The 5369-nt window shown below is 46.6% G+C and overlaps 1 long non-coding RNA gene across 1 annotated transcript; it reads left to right on the top strand.

Moving 5' to 3' along the window:
• Nucleotides 1-963: 963 nt before the first annotated feature.
• On the top strand, nucleotides 964-3825 carry LOC112495339. Its single transcript, XR_003061749.1, has 3 exons — nucleotides 964-2492; nucleotides 2618-3149; nucleotides 3701-3825. It is a non-coding gene; the product is annotated as an uncharacterized LOC112495339 (long non-coding RNA).
• Nucleotides 3826-5369: the final 1544 nt, after the last annotated feature.

Here is a 5369-nt window from a genome sequence, read left to right as displayed (position 1 = left end):
GCGACGCCGCTCGTGCTTATCCCCGCGTTTCATCCACTTTTTCCACTCCGCCGTCTTTATTCACATATATGTATCTATTTTCTTCTTTCTTCGTTCCTCCTTCTCCTCTCTTTCTTCTTAACTCACACAGAAATCAGAAGCGCAGGACTCGTAATTTCCAGAGTTGCCAGGTCGCCGGGTCGCCAGGTCGCACGTGCGATCCTCGTCACAGGTGAATTGTGAATTAGGCGCAGAGCGCAGCATCCGTAGCACTGACAGCGCATTGATCATCATGCGCGCGTCAGGAAATGTCAAGTGACTTGCATTCGTCATTGAGTAGAGACGCACGTGCGAATGTCAAAATAAATATTGCGCTCGACGCAGCCGCGCTTGATCCGTTGCCGATGAAGACCCTCGAAATTCGGTCGGCCAACTTTAGAAAACGAAATATGTAACTTCCATCCACTGTTCCGCTGCACGTCCATGCCTGTAGGCCCTACAGGCTGCTGTAGACGCTGTAGATTGAGCGTCATTAATGGCGTCCAGCTTGTGGACGCGCAGGGCGGCGAGGTAAGAGAGGAAGGAGAGTGGACGGGGTGTATCTTTCATCTTTCACGTATCTTTCTCCGTGCGCGAAACGCAGAGTGCCCTACGGTGCGTCCTTGTTGCACAGCACGAGTGTAAGGGAGACGGCAATACGGTCCCTGAGTCGCAATAGCGAGCTTCGTCGGGGACTAGTCGAGTCCCGAGGCACGCTCTCTCTCTCCCTCTCCCTCTCTCTCTCTCTCTCTCTCTCTTTTACTATTACGGTAATCTTACTATTACTATTAATTATATTTATGTAAATATGTATTATTTTATTACGTTATTATCATTATCAATTTTTTCTTGAACATTGTTCTGTATTTTATACTTCCAGGGCAACCTGCCCTAGTATAATAAACTTTGTTCTCTCTCTCTCTCTCTCTCTCTCTCTCTCTCTCTCTCTCTATCTCATTGGACTAATCACACGTGTTTCGGAAAGAATGCGTCTGTGAATTGGCTTTAGTCGTTCAATGATAGAATCACTGAAGAAGCACAAAAGTAATGCGAGTAACGGGCTAGAGAAACTGAGTGAGGCTCGTCTGGCTGTTAAATAAAAGTTTAATTCGTCGCCGCGTATTACGCCGATAAGCTTGGATTCTGCGGATCGCAAACAACCCCTGCAGGAGTGTAATCTCCCTTCGTCCCTTTCCCCTATAAGGGGCAGGGGTCGAATTCATCCACATCGAAGCAGCCGCCCCACCTCTCGTCGCTAACTTTTCAATCTCGCTCGAATAATCCTCGCGACCCCCCGCGACCCCCCGCAGCCCCCCGCAAGCCCCCGCGGTTACCTCGGCAACGATCTGCCCTCTCATTGGCTGGATTCCTTTCTCTCCGTAATCCCCGCGTCCCTGGAATCTCCCCGTCTACGTTGAGGGTATACGCCCCTGGCTCCCAGTGACCCTTAACGCACACGCTGAACACAGCCACAGCCTCAACCTCCTCCGTACTTAGCCCCGTGGTTAACTTCAATGAGCGGATAACAAGCCACCCCTCGACTGCGCCCTGTAATATTCACTCGCATAAATGGACTCGCGGCTTTGTCAAATCAACTGTCGCTTGTCGTAAACAACCCCGAACTCTATAGAAATGCGCGATACGCTCTACACATCTCGTATCTCCATCTATCTGGCTTAGAAGGCTCCGCAGCGCCTCGACTTCGTTACGATTAGTGGCTTCGCTTATTTTCATCGTGTCATTACTCTTTTCAATTATTGTTGCTTACTGCTGATCCTGCTGATCCTGCTGATCCTGCTGATCCTGCTGATCAAACGTTTATTATTATCGTAGGCTCAATGGCGGCCTATTTTTTCATCGATCATTCAGCGGATACGTTTGACCGACATGAGCTTTCAATGGAGAAGTAATTGCCCGTGATTTCATTCCTTTGCGAACGCAGAACTTTCACATTTCCACATTTCCACATTTCCACATTTCCACACTTCCACACATTCGTGCGGGGATGAAGATCGAGCGCGTTGACCTCTTCTAATCTCGGCAACGGTTGCGCCTCCTTGCCGGGCCTTTTCGCAGCGCTGGAATAGCGAGAGCCACACGCTGGCAGTGTCTTCCAGCTGCAAGTTCACATTTATCGATTGTTTCATCTTACTGAAACGCCAGGTTACGCAAATCTGGGAACTTTACTGACGGCGGATTCTCTAGGCGTTCTCTTTTAATAGAGATGGATGGCAGAGAGCAGAAACTTGCTGCGTAGGGAAGTCCTCCTATATCATCTGTGACGGTGTCCCGAGCATTATGCTAACATAAACGAGCCAATCAGACAGCTTTGTGGTGGCAATCATCTCCTGACGAGCCAGCCGTTAGGACGCTAACGGAAAAGGGTCGCAAGCTGGTTAATCACTTGAACGATTTTCGTTTGTTCGCGAGTGCTTTTTCCTGGGCACGAGAAACGTCGAGATCAACAGCGTAAGGTGCTCTATTATTATCCTTTTCAATTAATATTTTCATTCGTTCGATCCTTTTCTTTTTTTTTTTTCCCCATGACCTAACTCATTTCTTACGTATAGGATGAAATTCTTATTAATGCCTGATAAAGGGGAAAGGGGACAGACGGAAAGATAAGTAAAGGAGAGGAGAAAAGAGTGAAGAGTCTGCATTCGTGGAAGCCGAGCAAATAGGGCAAACGGGGCAAACGGGGCAAACGGGGCAAACGGGGCAAACGGGGCAAACGGGCCTGCCTTTCAGTCGTAATTGGAACCACGGGAGCCTGACCAAAGTCCGTGTTCAAGGACTCTTTTCCTACAACCATCGTCCTTCGAGAGTGTCTCCAGGCAGCCTGTGCAGGAAACATAATAAACCAGCTGGCCTCTTCGATACTCACAGACCGGATAATCCTCAAGGACTCGAGACTCGATACCGCTTCAATCTCATTGTCAGGATCATCTACGGATAGGAGATGACACCTCCGACACTCTAATTGACGAAACAGCTGATTAACGATTCAAAATTGGAAAGTCCAATTTTGGGGCACTGGGCTCGAGGGGAAGGGCGAACGAGGTGTGACAGTCGAAGCTGCTCGAAGCTGCTCGAAGCACAGAGGACAGTGGAAAAGAGAGTTCTTTGCGAAGGTGAAACATTAATTATTTCATTTATTTCTTAAAAGGTAATCCTACGTAATTCTTCTACCTACATTAATCACCTTTATATTTATTAGTGCAGTAATGCTTTTACGAGTGAAGCCAATTTACTAGCATTGATCATTACTTAACGATCGCGTCAAATTGACGCGAGAATCATAAAGGGAACTTCCAAATTCGAAAGCTTCGAAGAAAATGAATTTTGCTCTGCAAATAAAACTCTCTCTCGTTAAATGGATGAAAGTCAGTAGAAATGTAAACGATTTCTGTAAATTTCCTCATGAAATGTGAAATACGTGAAAACGTCGCGCCCCGTGAACCTTAAAGATCTGTTAAAGATCTGACGCGTCACTGCAGAATTCGTGATTGACCGTATCTATCAGCGTATTATGTCGAATAGCAATTGCAACTCTGAAAATTAAACCGACTCGAACGTAATTTTCAGTGCGCTCCGCAGGAGGCTGGAAGGGTTCAAGATTCTTTGCAGGCAACTCTGCATTTTAATATCTAGACTCATTCCGCAACGTTTTATCCTCTTCCAGCCTCTTGGGACGATTCCACGCCTTCCCGACGTTGCTTCCTGGAGCGACCTGGAGGAACCTGCAGAAACCTGGAAACGTCACTGCAGGCTGCAGCTACAGCAGCGACCAAGCCTATAGCAATACAGGTATGTAGAATCTAGAAAGAAGAGTGAGAGTGTGAAGGAGAGGGAGAGGGAGAGAGAAGACTAAAATAGAAATCCCGGCTTGAGCACCCTGGACCAGGAGTGCCAGGAGTGGTGGGAGTCCTCTCGGCATTCAGTACAGGGTGGCCCTCTGTGCGAATATTCATCGGCAGTTATATTCACACGCGCGGCCGCTCGCCAATGGATTCTGCGATTCTGCGATTCCGCGATTCCGCAATTGTTAACGATTTCGAGCCCCTCCCGGACTGCGTTTTCATTCGACTCTGGCACTGTTCTAAATCGCTCTGGCGTAACGTCTCTTCTGTTCTTCAATCAGTATTTATCAATTCGTTGCAGCGATTGAATGGAATGCCTGGTACATACATGCAATTGTGCTATAGGTGCTATAGGTACTATAGGTGCTATAGGTCCCGTAATAAAAGGAGTAAGAATACCTGAATCGCGCGTTACAACTTCCAAGCCTCTTCCGGCTGGCTGCAGGGCTCGAGCCTAACAATCTCACACGTATCTTTTTAAATATTCCGAAGGAATCGAAATTGATGAAAAAATAAGAACGAGAGAACTCGATCATCTTCTCTCTCTCTCTCCATCACGTGGCATCGCTATATTGGCAATTTAATATCCATGTAATATCCAGTTAACCACAACTAGGCACTGACATTCATTGAAACTAGAGAGAGATATTTACGTCTGTACGCATGTTCAGGATAAATCTTTTCTCTCGTACTCGGAATTGCGTATGTCGGTCCAAAGTAAAGAAACAATGAACAGTCCTTATAATGGACTTTGACGCAGGAGCCATGCTAATATTTAACTGATCGTTCGAATATATGAGCCGCTCAGTGCACGCATCGATTAACTCCACTTTTTCAAAAATCTTAAATTTAAATGTCAAAGGACTTGGTATAGTCATAACTATTTATATTTATAATAACTTTCCTGAATAATAAAGATTAGCACCATTAAACGGCACAATTTTTTTGGCCATTGAATAATAAGTAATTTACAATATACATTACTTCATCGCATTTCTCAACTTTTTGTTTTATGGAGTTAATCGATGTGTGCACTGAACGGCTCATATGTAGGTCCCTTATGTACGGAGTAAGACGCAGCAGTGCGTTGCTTTTTCGGGAGAATTGGCTTTCGGAAGTGGTGGCGCCACCTGTCGCCGAGTCGATTTCTGCTCGAGTACTCGAGGCAGTCGCAGCGATTTGTCGGAAAGCTTATCGGCTTGTTTATTCCACGTTACAACGTTACAAAGCACCGTGGACTGGCTATCAGGTCCCTTTCTTCTGAAAGTCGCCTGGCCGCTTTGCCGCCCCTTGAACCCTTGAATTAATACCCTGAATACGTTAAAACTAATGAATTCAGAAACGCGCTTCACCCTGTCGCCGGGCTGAGAATCTCATTCAGTCTCAGCCTGGGTAACCCACTCTTATACGTAATTCGAGCTTGCTCGCCATTAAAGTGACATTCTCAGTTGGAGGGCCGGGGGCTGTCTTTATGCAACTCCACGCGTCGTG

This window comes from Cephus cinctus, unplaced genomic scaffold (assembly GCF_000341935.2).
Source record: "Cephus cinctus unplaced genomic scaffold, Ccin1 Ccin1_scaffold2529, whole genome shotgun sequence".
Classification (NCBI taxonomy): domain Eukaryota; kingdom Metazoa; phylum Arthropoda; class Insecta; order Hymenoptera; family Cephidae; genus Cephus; species Cephus cinctus.
The sequence above is the reverse complement of the archived record's forward strand: the minus strand, read 5'-3'. Positions and strand labels throughout refer to the sequence as shown.